The following is a 13451-nucleotide window of genomic DNA, read 5'->3' as shown; positions in this document are numbered from 1 at the left end:
CCGATTGTCACATTCTTACACAAGCTAAGTTTTAATGATCTCGGGCACAAAGAGACCAAACAGTTTCAAGATGAAGAGGCAATATGTATGCCAAAACGTTTTATATTTATACCTTTTGTCATTATTGGCAATGAAAGGTTAAGATTAATGAATCGGTTTCGATAAACCTAGTAGACATTTGACTGACAAAAAGTCAAACTCTAGAGCACTAAGACACTGAAATCTATTTGAGGTCATTAACAACTTTATTCCTGGATATCCCTGTGATGTGTGTTTAATGCAATATAAAATGCTTTACTGAATATGTTTTTCTTTGTAATAGTCTTGACGACTGTTAGCTTCTGGGAACCAATGTCATATTATATTATATTTATAGAGCTTAAAAGCAACAGACCCAAATCTGTTTTTAATTGTGATTAAAATTGCCAATCAAACCCATGTTATAAATTATGCCACAGCCACAAAAGGTTGCACAGTCTCAGTTAGCTGCAAGATCTACATTGTACATGCTATAGTCCTTCCTAAATTGTACATGCTATAGTCCTTCCTATATTGTACATGATATAGTCCTTCTTTGTAAACTGCTCACTTGAATACAGATGTTTCTTACAGGTGCTTTCACAATAATCTGTATTATATAATGCATGATTATTAGCACCCTCCATTCTTTATAACCGCTGTCTGGTAGAAATTAGAGAGATTATTCACTAAAAATGTTTGCAAGGACAATTTAAACAATGTGGCTAGAGATATATATTTATGCAATAGGAAAAACTAAATAAAAAAATCATACTGGGCCTGAAGCATCAAAGAACGTAAATACCGATATGTGCCATATTTTGCGTAAAATCGCACTGCACATGTCCAGACCCAGAGCATACACCAGTGAATGCCCTAACGTCCAATTCATCTTGGAGAACATAGGACCCTTACTACAGCCTACTATTTCATGGGCGTAACGGGGAGGAGAATGGGCGTATGCATGTAGTCAATGTGCAGTAAGGGTGTGCCATGCTCAAGTGCACGCAGCAGCATCTGACTGAAGCTCTGTGCATTGCTAAGGTGCATGTTTTTCTGTGGTATCACTTGCACCAGCTACATGTCTGGTGTAAGTGCCAATTACTAGTGATGACAGCTGTGTGTACATGCCAGAACATGTGTTTGCAATCAATAACAACTGTAAAAATGCATGTTATGTACAGTAGACATTCATAACATCATAATAAATGTATTTTATGGGGAGAAGAAGTGACAAAAAATAAAATCTTTTTTTATGTTTTAATGTTTTGTCTTTAATGACTATATTATTAACAGGTGACATTAATTAAATATTTGTTTCTGTATGTTGTTTTGGGACTTGGTATTCCACATATCCATTGGACTTATCCTGCAGTGTTTTGTCTCCTAAAGCAGAGCGGACCTAGAACCTTATTCATAATTAGACGTATCTTTACATCCACTCCGGAATTTGCACTAATTCAATCGAGGCCTATATGACAGCCTACTGCTCTGCTTAGGAATTATAAGGGGTGTGGTGCCATCAGTTCCCAGAACCCTTACACCACCATACTTATAATCAGCATCATTTAGAGGTGGACGAATCAGTTAGAGGTGAAACATCGCACCTCATTCCAAGCAGAAAGATGGCATTGAAATGACTTGAGAGGTTTGTCTGTCGTAGGCCTAATCTCTAAATATAGGGGATACATTAGGGATCCCTGCAAAACTAAAGGGGACATACCATTCCTTCGGCACAGTGTTGGAACCCCTCTTTGGGACATTTGTACGCACTTAAGGCCAAGGAGTGAGCCCAGCCTCTACTTCTAATAAAGTGTATCTAGCACAGGATACAAGGTGATAACCGCTGCTCCAACACAACAGCCAATTTGGGGACTCTTAGGGCTATATTTACTAAACTCCTGGTTTGAAAAAGTGGAGATGTTGCCTATAGCAACCCATAAGGTTCTAGCTATCATTTTTTTAGTACATGCTACAAAATGACAGCTAGAATCTGATTGGTTGCTGTATGGGACACACTGGGACACACTGATTCCTTGCATCGTCCAGAATCACCAGACAGCCTTCTTAAATTATCTTGCAAAAGTTTTCATGATAATTATTGATCTCATTACTGGCAAATTCATCTTATATATATGAATATAAGGATCCATGATATACTGCATATTGCTGAGTTTATGTAATTCCTTGTCTACTTGTATACCTCACTCATTTTGTTTGGATGTTATGGACATAATGTATGTTTTGTTTCAGTGCTTTGGTAACAATAAAAGTAAGTTGGAAAAACAAATGCACATAAAAAAGCGTATTTACATGCATATGTTGAGTGGGAAGTATCTTCCCTTTACAATGCAGCGCCGCTTGAAATTTAATCGCCGAACACGCTGAACATGCGGGTGTTGAAGAACCTGCATGTTCATACATTTACCCCATAGTGTAAAGATATGGCTTGACAATGTTTGTAGTAAATGCTAAAGTCGCAGTACCCTTTTATAATGTAATAATGCAATGAAACAGCACATACTTTAGAGGGAATATTGTCTGGAAAATTATATTTATTGAATTAAAATTATTAATAAATGCAATAACTGCATTTTAAATATAAAATGTTAGTAAATACAAACACAAAATACAAATAGTCATGATTTTATTGATGATTGCAATAGAGGCAAAAAGATCAAATGTACTGTCACCTCAAAAATATTCCTTGCTTAATTGTGACTAGCACAGGGTGTCGAAGTCAGCATATTGGATAAAGTCATTTCAATTAAGATCGAGCAAACTTGGTTGTCTTTGTTTGAAAAGATGCGTACGGTATGCTACGGCGTGAAAGGGCACGCTATGGCGTGGAAGGGCATACGCAGCTGCAACACGTGGCAACAAGAGTATTTAGTCTTTTACATACATTCGCGCAAACACGCACACTTGTAAAATAGTACACATTAATGGTAGTTGCAACACATAGTCATTTATGTCAAAATATAGTAGTATTTATATGTACTATTATAAGTTATAGGCATATCAGTAAAACATATGGTACACGTTGAAGGAATCTAGTCATGTGTGGTATCACACTAATCCTCTTCGCATTTGCAACTGTCCAGTTCACTCTGCGAAGGAATCGCACAGTGCATACGCAAGTTATTAATGTTAAGGAATTATGGACTATTATGATGAGTAGTCTTGGTGGGAAGATCAGAGCTCATCCCCTGGAGAGATGACCCCCTCCTTTAGATTCCTGAGCTTAAACTAGCCTATGATCTGCAACCCCCTGGACCCTCCTGATAGCTGGACCAATAGAAGCAAGCCACACCTTTGCATTGTTTTACTGTATCTCTGTTTGCATATAAGCAGCAGCTCCTCATCCAGAGTTCAGTCACCTAGACCACAGACTTCAGGACTGAATGACTGTTCACTGGATCCAGAGCGCCTGCGACAACTAACGGCTGTACTTACTATTATTTCGCTTGAATATATTCTGCTACTTTTTGAGAATAAATCTTTGTGCGTTGGAAATACAAATCGAGATTCAACAATCGTTATTGGATAGCGACAAAACGCTCATAACAAGGGAAATGTATAGGCTGAGCCTAGTTTAAAATTATTCCTCTGTGCAGGCTATAAAAGTGTTGTGTCTGCCACCTCTTACCTCTTTTAGTTCTTCCTGAGCTGCCCGTGCCTCAATTTGCATCACACATATCAATTGCACTAGGCCATTTCTCCAGCTATTGTATTGGGATGTGATGGGATGCTTACCCCTCTATAAGGGTGACAAGATAGTTCTGCACTGAATGACAGATTTGTTAGCACAATCATAGCAACTAGGTAAAGCTCTTTGACATGACCTCGGTGAGACTCTAGATCCTTGGAGAATATTAAAATGTCATCTAGGTAGACAAACACCGAGAGATATAACAGATCTTGGAAAATCTAATTAATGAACTTCTGGAAGACCACTGGGACAATGCACAGGCCAAAGGGCATCACTAGATATTTGTAGTGGCCATCCCAGGTGTTAAAAGCGGTCTTCCATTTATCGCCCTCACGGATCTTAATCAATTTGAAGGCCCCTCTGAAGTCTAATTTGGTGAACACCGTGGCACCTTTGATCCGATCTAATAATTCGGAAACAAGAGGAATCGGGTACCTATTCTTCACGGTAATGACATTGAGTAGTCTGTAATGAATACATGATCCCAGCAAACCACCTTTCTTCTTGTCAAAGAAGAATCCTGCACCAGCAGGTGAGGAAGACTTCTGAATAAATCCTTGTTTGAAGTTCTCAGACACATATTCAGTCATAGCTCAAGTCTCGGGAAGGGAAAGAGAGTAGGTTCTGCCCCAAGGAATCCTGTTTCCTGGAACAAGCTCAATGGGACAATCCCAGGGGCAGTGGGGTGGAAGAATCTCAGCGGCAGTCTTGCTGAAGACATCTTTGAAGGAGGCATACTCTGTCAGAAGCTTATGACTAGGTTTCAAAACGTGTCATCTGGTGTGGAGGATACGTAAACATCGATCTCTGCAGAGCGGACTTCAAGAGGCAACCTGAGCTTGTTGCCAATCAAATTGTGGTGAGGGATCCCTTAACCAGGGTAACCCTAAAATTATCGGGTTGATAGTCTGTGGAAAAACCAGAAAGGAGATCCACTATAAATGGAGGAGACCAACCTGCAATTGAATAGGACGAGTGGTCTGGGAAATAGATCCATTAGCTACTTGGTTGCCATCCACCGTCGTCAGAGCCAGAGGTTGCAACAAAGGTTCCAGGGGTAAGTGAAGATTGGCTACTAAGGATTCGGAAATAAAGTTCCCTGCTGCACCTGAGTCCACGAAGGCCTGGAGGGAGGCCGGACCCTTGGAAGAATGAATATAATAGGCATTCCTGGCATCGACTAGGACCTTGTGTTTCCCGGTCTCTTGGGGCACTGAGACAGAATGTGACTTGGGTCAGCGCAATAGATGCACAAATGGTTCTTAAACCTTGGTTCCCGCTCCTCAGATGTCAGACGCCCAATTTGCATGGGCTCCTCAGGAGGAATAGCTGGGTTTTGAAAGGTAAGCCAAAATCAGAAGCAAGAGAATGGTCAGGAAGCTGAGTCAGAACCAGGAAATCATTAAACCAGAATCAGGAGCCAAAGGAGAAGTAAGGAATAATCAGGGTCAGAATCCAAATGATTAAGAGTAACACAGGAACAAACGCTGGAGCAAGGCAGAAGACCAAATACCCTGGCACCCAGATGGTGATCATTAAATAGAGGGAAGTGTTCCCTGATTGGAGCTGCAGTTTTTGGTGGCAAGAATGCAACCAAATGCTAAACAGCTATACGATGAAACGCGATGCCCTGCGCATGAGTGCAGGTCAGAACTCAGGAACGTCTCTTGTCGCTATGCGACAGAATACCAAACTTTGCGTATGCATTCGAATAGAAGCAGAGAATGTCCCGTCACTAAGCAACGAGAGGTGGGCATCGCAAGGGGGCAGGCGTCCATCTAGAGGCAGAAGCAGGACGGCGCCTGACACAATGAAGGACAGAGATGGTGGAAGAACTACTACAGGTCCTAGGTACCCTCATTTCCCCCCAGGCCTCCCGGCACTCTCCCAGGCCCCTTCTCCTCTGAAAAAAAACAGAACAAAGTCCTCATCTGACCGGCGCATGCCCTGAACTGCTCATGCTCAGAAGGGGCCCGATCTCTCCTTTTTTTCTGATGCACTGTTCCACCACTGGACAGACTCTTTTTTTAAAAAATATATATATATTTTTGATGACAGCTTTCCCTGGGGATACATTCTCTTTAAAAGATGAGCAGGCCATAACCATTACAACAGATAAAAGGTACAGTGGTATAACGTAAAGCTGCAGTTTGGCATACTGTTACCTAACATTGTTAACAACATCCGTCAATTTCAATGTTTTTTGGCTTATAAAGGATGACAGAAAGCTAAAATGAAATATAGCTCAACCAAACCACAATTTAGAATCAACATTATTTTATTGGTTCCCCAGAACTCTTTTTTTATTAACAGAAAATCTTTACACCTGATGTGACAGTCCATAAGCCCCCATAAGCCCCCAATTACTTTCTTTCACACTACTGGTAATATAAGTGTGTTAAGTTTAGGGAAATAGACATTCCAAGCTAATGATTTCATGTGACAAATACCTGGCCTGCCCTGGGAAAACCATAGCATTTGGAGCTCTATGCAGGCTCACACAATAACACTGAAATTTAAAGGTACAGTAGGATAGAAATCAGGGGCAGTTTAGGAAAAATTTGTCTGTTATCCTCTTTACTAGTGACTAAATGTTATCAATAGGGAAACTGCTATTTCCATTGGGGACAAAGTATATTTTTGTGTTCAAATTGTATACTCTGTGTGCTAAACTTTGTCGTTTCTCAAATCTGGCTGCCTGAGACAGCTGCCTCATTATAGGATTGTGCACAGATTTACCAGCAATGACTGAACGCATTCTATTTCTGAAAAGATGCCAATGTGTATAAACATGACTGTCACATGCCAATATTATGGGTGCAACTTTTGTCCCTTCAGCGCCCCAGGATCCAATGACACCTAACAGCCTTATTTTCAATCATGTGGACATTCCCCACAACAGCTATTATATACAAGATGGCATGTAACTGTATATATACTATCATTTATCAAATAAGCTCAACTACCAATAGATAAGCCACCTCTTATGCCATATTGGAATAAATGAAAAACACTAACACTAATAACAATGTGCTAATATTCCATCTAATACAACAAAATAAAAAGTATACTTTATTTAATTGCCTGTAACACAAAAAGAACATTTCCAATTTAATTAACATACAATTTTAATAATAAAAAAGTACAGTTCTGCTAAGTATGACATAAACAAGAATAAAAGTACATTATGATATGTTTGTAGTGAGATGTGATGTAAATTTTTCAAACAAGCTCATTATTTGGTGTAAAATGATATAAGCTACTAAATTATACAAAACTACAGAAGGATGAAAAGTTTAGAGGGGTTTGCAGACTAGTGGCAGCTGTTTTCCTTGAGCAGGTCCCTGAAGTGCTGATCTGCCTGTGCCTAAGTTTCCTTTCCAGTGATCAGATGAACCGGCTGGCATTCCTGACAGTTCATGAGCAATTTCTAACATTGTTCCTATTCCTGCTTATTTTCTGTAGGGGTTTGTACCCTATGCTCCTGTCAATAAAAAGTCACTTGCAACCTCCTTCACTTTTAAAGGACATCTGTCGTTCTCTGCCTTTTGTCCAATGTCATACACTCACATGACATAGAGAGAATGCTGCAACTGTGATAGCTTTAACATATTGCAACTTCTCTGCTACATTGTATCCTGCTAAGAAACCTGAATTTATATATATATATATATATATATATATATATATATATATATATATATATCTATATATGCAACATTTTTAGTTCAATTCAGTAAATTCTAGTTCTGTGTGTGTCTTGCAAAACACTTGTGGAATGTTAACTAGCACAACATATTTAATTAGTATTAATAACCACATCTTCAACAGCTATGTCTTGAAAATCACTCTTTACTTGATCTGTAATGCTTAAGTATCACTTATTTATTTTACTGTTCCTTTCCTCAGATATTTGTACACAAGGCAGTGGCTTTAATAAGAGATTTAGGGAAAACGGAGGCAGGGGATATTGTTCTAGGCTGGCAAATGCAGCATCTACAGTTTTAGATAAATTACATAGAAGCCAAGTCTGCCACACTGCATTTGTGGGTCCATTTTAAGGATCCGCTATAACTACAAAAATCACATTTACAACTATCCAGCGTTCTCCCCAGACAATTTTGCTAGCCATGTGGGGGCAGTTTAATTACTTTGCAATAATAATAAAATATGTTGGAGGTTATTGCCCACACCTGCCAGGACAGGTCAGGCTGGTTGTTAGTGGTCTAACACACACTGCTGGCTGTAGTGCTCACATAGTGCCTGTTCTAATAGGAGAAACAATGGTTTATTATTTTTTATAATACGGCTCTGTTGGGCTCCAAGAGCCGGGTGACAAGTAAAAACAGCCGGATGGAGCACCCGTGATATAGGTGCTGGAGAGAACACCGCTATCAATTATTTAAAATCCTAGACCCATACAATCTCCTTTTGCACCCATCTGCATGCACATATGTACATGCATATCAATGTAAATAATTACAGTTCATTTCAATTGCGGAGTTTGAATTTTGTCCAATAACTATAACAACTCTAATAAAAAAGCAACAACATTGTTATATACATTATAATTACTACTAAAGCTAAGTTATGTCAAAGTCATGTAATCAGCTTCAGGACTCACACAATGAAGGTTTACACAAGGGTGATTTGTTTCTGAATGGAACACACATGTAGTATACATGAAAGGATGATGAAGACTAATGTCCTTATGAAGCTATTTCACTGAAGGAAAATGCCCCAGGTGTGGATGTACCCAGGGCCGTTTCTTCCATAGGGCACGATGGGCAGGTGCCTGGGGGCCCTGCAGCCCAGGGAGCCCGTCAGAGGCAGCTAAAAAAAAAAGTTCCTGAAAAAAAGAAGAAGAAAATACTTACCTTGCTCTCAGCTAGCAATTCGGCTCCCTCCCTGGTCTCCTCCTTCGTGCGGTGCTCGCAGTGCATGTCGGGCGTGACGTCATCACGCCCGCCCGACATCCATTGCGGAGCGCAGCATGGAGGAGGAGACCAGGGAGGGAGCCGGATCGCTAGCTGAGAGCAAGGTAAGTATTTTCTTCTTCTTTTTTTCAGGAACTTTTTTTTTTTAGCTGCCTCTGACGGGCCCCCTGGGCTGCAGGGCCCATATATAATCTTTTTTTTATATATATATATATATATATATATATATATATATATATATATATAAATATATAGGGGCACCGGTGCACTGCTTTGCCCGGGGGCCCCAAATGTTGTTAAGAGGGCCCTGGGTGTACCTATTGTTCCTGAGGCAGAAACTGAAATGGCATCCTCTTCCTCACTTATGCTAACAATCATAAACATTTGTTTATTAATTGTGCTTTTGGGGGAAAAAAATATTTCTCAAACATTTTACAATCAACTAGGTAAATTCCATTTATTCAGAATTTTGTGTCAAGAAAGCTGACATTTTTACAATTAACTGTCTTAATTTTGCTTGCTGCCTGAGACTACTGCCTCAAATTGCTCACTACTGAAACACTGTGTATGAACTCAAGAGCACTCTGAATTCACTTTTAATTTACTAGATGATACATTTCCATCCAGATTCTATATACATATATATCTATATATATACATATATTGAAAAAATCTGATATCTGATGTCAGAATTACTGCTCAACTTTTCATGTTCACAGAAGAAAAACTATAGTGGTAAGTTGAAAAAAAGCAAAAATTACCCGCCTCTAGAATGTAAGCTCTCATGGGCAGGGTCCTCCCTACCTATTGTACCATATCTGTTTGTCTCCCTTGTATGTCCTGTCATGGATTTTGCTGCACTCCATGTGAGTCCCCACAGCATTACTCACACTCATCTGTGCTACTTATGTGTATTACCTCATCTATTTGTTACTTACTTCTGTATCCAGTGCTAGGGAACCTGTGGCGCCTTATAAATAAATAAATAAATAAATAAATACATAAATAATACTAATTTGCCTTTGTTCTCATTTACCAACATACAAACAACTAGGTTAAATGTGGTGCTGTTAGTTATTTACAAATGAGTAATTAAGGAAAGACTGGCAGGAAACATTCCTGTAGAAAAATATCATCAGTGATGGAGTTTGATGGAGAACTGTAGGTATTGAAGTCAAATTCAGGCCATAGCTAAGGAATTAAATACATCCAGACTTAAGGCTGTTATTGATTTCTAAGTATAATATATATGCCTCAAACAAATAGATATCAAATTAAAGTTCAATATTATTCAGTATTAAAGTTCATTATTATAAAAGTAGATAGATAGATTTGAGGATTGTTTTTTAGGCCCTGATAAATATTTACCTACACACCTGGTTATTTACAAATGGTTATCACAGAGAAAACAATTGATTCAATAAATCTTACTTCATGAAGGAGGGTTTCCCCTCTTCATGTTCAGTGCAAATGTTTTAGCTTGTGGTATTTCCGGTTTATTGGAAATAAACAATTAAAAATAAAATAAAATTATTTGCCAAAGACACATTTTGATTGTTTGTTATCAGGAAATATAGGACTGCTTTTTGGTACCATATTGGAATAAATAATGTATAAGGTTTAGCCCATTGCATGGAGAAAAATAGGTAAAATTAGGGGAAAATAAACTTTTACCAGATTCTGTTAATTTTAACAGTTAGTGCAAGACCAATGATTTACATAACACATAATAAGCTGGTTTCCTGAGTATAATGACAACAAATGTGTAAGCTTATTTTAAATTGAAAAGAATAATATGGCTGTAAATACAAACAGCATTTGATTTTCTTCAATTGTTATTATATTTAACTTAGGGAAATACTGGTTTGTTAGAGGAGTTTCCCCTTCTGTGAGCACTAACCCTAGGAGAGCACATGTCATTTTATGCTTGCATTGTAATATGGCACGTGGTTAACAGGCTTCTATCCTTTTATAGTTAAACTTTAAAAATGTGTTTACTATTGTAATGGATTTCTTTTAACATATTAAAGGCCATTTTAAAGGCTTTCCCAAAACAACAGTAATAATTTGTAAGTAGGGCTCCCATAGCTATATAGCAAGGTGCACAGAAAAATGTCCATTTCCATTGCTTTGGTGGGAAAATGGGCTGTAGCATCAAGAAAGGTAGATTGAAGGCAGGGGTGCACAAGTGATAGTTATAAATGTCTAGTATCACTTGCAACAACAAAAATGGTGTTGGTCATAGCTCTAGTCTGACCTGGTATAGAACAAGCACATGGTGGCATTTTTAAACGCCACCAGTACAATTTATTGCATAACATTGGGCATCTGACTACTAATGTTCAACAGTTGCTGGTTTGCACTGATTGTCTCTTTATATATTCTTTTACAGATACCTCAATAAATAGCATGGATACGTGATATTCTTCCCTGAATTGAACTATGTAAGATGGAGGAGACAGGTGTGAATTTATTACTTGGTAATAAAAGAGTTTGTTAGAGGTTAATTTTTGGACAAACTGCCTTAATTCCTCCATAAATGTAAATTCTAACACCAAAACATGCTAATTACGAACATGTAATGTTGGTGTGAATACTACAACACTTTTATAAAGGACTCCCCTACAATATCCTTGTCTACTTATTTTCACAGATCACTCAGATATTGCAAATGTTCCTCTTTCTTTCTTTTTTTTTATTTCACCACCAACTCAGAAACACATTATTCTTTATTATGTTATCATGTATTTATAGCAAACACGCATTCGACATCTGATATAGTGTATGTTGCACGATATGTGACTTTAGATGGATTGCTCACACTTCTATTCCCCTATCCTTCATGAATCATGTCAGTATGGTGACCCATATGCGTGGTTTCTGATTTCTGGATACTTTGGCTGTGTCTCAGAAAGTTTTAGTAGTATCAGATGGGATAGATTGATTTTCATGTTTTTTCCGGATCCTGTACCATCACATAATGCTCTGATTAGCGTCGTCCCAGAGCATTTCAGTGATCATCACTCTCCTCTCGCCCTCTAGTTTGCCAACCTCCCCTTAACCTTTTCAACAATACCAAGAAGGCTTCTGGCAGGATTAATTTTAAGCCACATAATTAAGTTTTCCCTTAGTATATGTAGGTAATTAATTGAAATGGGCATTGCCACAGCACGTGTTGCACTAATAGAACTGTTTCAAGTCGCTGCAACAAATAAAAGTCCCCTACAAATGTCATTTCGTCCATATCTACGTTAATACAGGAAAGAGTTAAATTGATGCTGAAAGGCGAATGTGTTGGCTGTTGTAGCGCATCAATAAATAGTGATTAGCACGTGAAGAGGATGGAAAATAGCCAAACATTTGGAAAATGTGACATTGAGGAGGAACCCATTGGGAGGAAATGATCAACTGGATTTTCTCCTGGGACACGATCAAAGAAAGAGAAAACCATTAGCATCGCTTGTAATCCTTGAAAATTCTATGGCTATCTCTTAGGTGTCGAACTGCGATTAATATTACTACACATAACTTTTATTATTCAATAACAAGCCAATACATTTAAACAATACAATCTATGGAAAGTGATAGAAAAAGTACTGATATGTCTATACTATATGTCTGATATCATCTACAACTATTGAAATGGCTTTACAGTTTCAATACAGATGTTTCCTAGGCATACAGTATGAACAGTTGGGTGGTTTGTACGTGGCTACAGGTAATCAGTTGCAAAAGATTATTGTCTACAAGTAATCCAGTTATTTGGGGATTTATGTAGTGCTGGTAGAATAATCAGATGACATCTCCTGCCTTGTGATTCCTATCCCAGACTTGCCACACTAATCATTGCTGTGCCCAAGTACATCTGATGTGAACTTGAGAGCGCAGACACATAAAGATAAATAGATAAGATGACAGCACAAACAGGCGGAGAACACTAGGATTTGTAGCTGCTTATTCTAGCACCGCGCGATGTTAACACTTTCGTAACAGCTGTCTAACACACATCACCAATAATTTTTTTTTTGTGCAAAATGATTCACTTCACAATTTTCTCTCTCCAACCTGATCACCAATTAAGCTGCCTGTTTTGAAGTCAATCCCTGTTTTGAAGTCCCTGTTTTTAATTACACTCAACTTTAATTAACTAGATTCAGCTAAACCAGGAACATTGCAAATGCATGCACTTAAATATTTTATTTCAGTGCTGATGTCATCAATTACTTATTAATGGAGATTTTCTTTTTATTCATCACTGCTGCATTATAGTGTGGGAGGCAAGATAGCAATGTTCTGTATGGGAGCTAAACTTTAAAGAGACATGAAGAATGAACAAATAGCTGTTAGTACAACGTTCCTGTCTGCTAATATTATTCTTACCTTTAATCTGTTTGAATAAATCCCACAGTCAAAATGATACAAAGCTTCAAGTGCTGAACTTAGCTGGATTCAGACTCCCCAAGAGTGGGAGAGGGTAGAGACAGCTCTGTCCTTATTAGTCTCACAGTGTGATCCTCCCACTCAGTCAGCAGACAGGACGGCCACCAGCACAGATAACCAGCACATTGCTCTCGGTTAACAAATTCAGAGTAATCTACCTTTTTAGTAGCAGCTGGATACGTTTAAAATCCCTTCCGATTGGCAATGCTGCGCAGGCCTTCCTTATCGCAGCAGTACCCAGTCTATTACTAGCACAAGTATCTTAGTATAGGCAGAAACTATAAAATGCTGAATACAATCCTGCGTTTGCATTCATTCACAGTTTAGCCTGCTGTCATTTGGAA

General features: G+C 38.4%; 1 protein-coding gene across 2 annotated transcripts in view; it reads right to left on the bottom strand.

Annotated features, from left to right (window-relative positions):
• The window catches only part of COL19A1 (collagen type XIX alpha 1 chain), a 603039-nt gene extending 589907 nt beyond the window's left edge, over nt 1–13132 (bottom strand). For both annotated transcript variants that reach the window (XM_075202581.1, XM_075202582.1), the window contains exon 1: nt 13048–13132. The gene's annotated coding sequence lies outside the window, so the exon portion shown is untranslated. The remainder of the gene's footprint in view (nt 1–13047) is intronic.
• Between the last annotated feature and the right edge of the window lie 319 nt (nt 13133–13451).

Source organism: Mixophyes fleayi, chromosome 3, assembly GCF_038048845.1.
Source record: "Mixophyes fleayi isolate aMixFle1 chromosome 3, aMixFle1.hap1, whole genome shotgun sequence".
In the NCBI taxonomy this organism is placed as follows: domain Eukaryota; kingdom Metazoa; phylum Chordata; class Amphibia; order Anura; family Limnodynastidae; genus Mixophyes; species Mixophyes fleayi.
The sequence above is the reverse complement of the archived record's forward strand: the minus strand, read 5'-3'. Positions and strand labels throughout refer to the sequence as shown.